At 38.3% G+C, this 1780-nt stretch overlaps 1 non-coding gene across 1 annotated transcript; it reads left to right on the top strand.

Moving 5' to 3' along the window:
• Positions 1–420: 420 nt before the first annotated feature.
• Positions 421–527, top strand: LOC127124221 (small nucleolar RNA R71). The gene has a single exon (XR_007803843.1). It is a non-coding gene; the product is annotated as a small nucleolar RNA R71 (small nucleolar RNA).
• The last annotated feature ends 1253 nt before the right edge of the window (positions 528–1780 follow it).

Here is a 1780-nt window from a genome sequence, read left to right as displayed (position 1 = left end):
GTGTTTGAGTAAGGGTTTCCTTGAGCATAGTTCACCTGGTCTGTGGAGACTCCCGTCAAAAGTTGACATTCAGGGGCAACATGTCCAGGAACTCCGCATACCACGCAGTTTGGAACTACGATAACCACGATGGATGCGGGTGTTATGGTTAGGTTTTCTATCTTTTGAGTAAGAGCGTCTACCTTAGCATTGACATGGTCAAGACTACTTATTTCGTACATATCGCTTTTCGTTGGAGGTTTCTCTACGGAGGTTCTTTCGCTACCCCATTGGTAGTGATTCTGGGTCATACTTTCGATAAGTTGATAGGCCTCATTGTAGGATTTATCCATTAGTGCACCACCTGTGGTGGCGTCTATTGTCAATCTTGTGTTGTACAAGAGACCGTTGTAAAAGGTATGGATGATCAACCACTCTTCTAGATTGTGACGTGGACAAAGCCTCATAATAACTTTGTATCTCTCCCAAGCTTCAAAAAGTGATTCGTTATCTTTTTGTTTAAACCCATTTATTTGGGCTCTTAGCATAGTCGTCTTACTAGGTGGAAAATATTGTGCTAAGAAAACTTTATTCAACTCGTTCCACGTAGTGACATAGTTAGATGGTAGAGACTGGAGTCAAGCTCTAGCTTTATCTCTTAATGAGAGAGGGAAAAGACGTAATCTTATAGCTTCGGGGCTGACACCATTCACTTTCACTGTGTCTGCGTATTGCAAAAGCACTGACAAATGTATGTTTGGGTCCTCCGTGGGACTATCGGAAAATTGGTTTTGCTGTACGGATGACAATAATGAAGGTTTTAGTTCAAAACTATTTGCCTCGATTGAAGGGGCAACGATGCTATTATGTGGTTCATCCTGCGAAGAGATGGCATAGTATTTTAGAGGACGGTTATACGGCCCTTTGGCCATCTCTGGTTGTATAATTGGTTCGGGAATAGGGATATTAGGATCGGGAAGATTTTGCTTGATACGATGTTCTCGTATCCGGCATTCTAATCTTAGATAACGCTCTAGTTCGTCAAATGGTAGCTCTAATTTCTCCCCTTGAGAGCGAGTAGTTGGCATACACTCGGAGAAATAGAAAGGGAAATAGATTTGTTTGACTTAGTCTATATTGGGTAACACTAGAGTTACGATATCGACTAAATTAACCCCCAGCAATGGCGCCAAAAAAACTTGATCGCGACTTAGTAAGTCTATAGGATTCGTGACTGCAAGGGCACAATCTTATCACATAGTTTTAAATATTATTGAACCCAAAGGACTAATAATCGAACTTAACGTTATATAATGTTACTATGTAAATCTAAGATTGAGGATCTCTCTAAGAGTTGAGGGACGAAGAGAAATAGCTACTAACTAAAACAGAATATTAATAAAAATATTTAATAGCGGGATATCGGTATGTAACGCATCAAACTTCAGAGATTCGATAGATATTTGGTGTAATCTTAAAGATCAAAATATTCTTCAGTAGAAATTATTTATTTAAAAGACTTTCTCTCACACTCTCGTTTTGATTGACTCTGACCATACTCTTAAACCAGAATGCTTTGCTCTCGCTGTCTCATTTGAATTTAAAAGTAATTTTTGGAAATAAATAAAGTCTAATTAATCCTAAAGCGCTCTCACTGTGTTTAGGATTAATGCCTAGTTTCAGTTATCCTGTTAAAATCTCAAACTCTCATTATTATTGACTGTAACCTTTGTTTGCTTTGTACTCTCGTACGAAAAACAGTTTTGAATTTAGAACAAGAAACTATAACCGGAAAATAATA

This window comes from Lathyrus oleraceus, chromosome 2 (genome assembly GCF_024323335.1).
Source record: "Lathyrus oleraceus cultivar Zhongwan6 chromosome 2, CAAS_Psat_ZW6_1.0, whole genome shotgun sequence".
Classification (NCBI taxonomy): Eukaryota; Viridiplantae; Streptophyta; class Magnoliopsida; order Fabales; family Fabaceae; genus Lathyrus; species Lathyrus oleraceus.
Note: the sequence above shows the minus strand (reverse complement) of the source record. Positions and strands in the feature narration are given on the sequence as shown.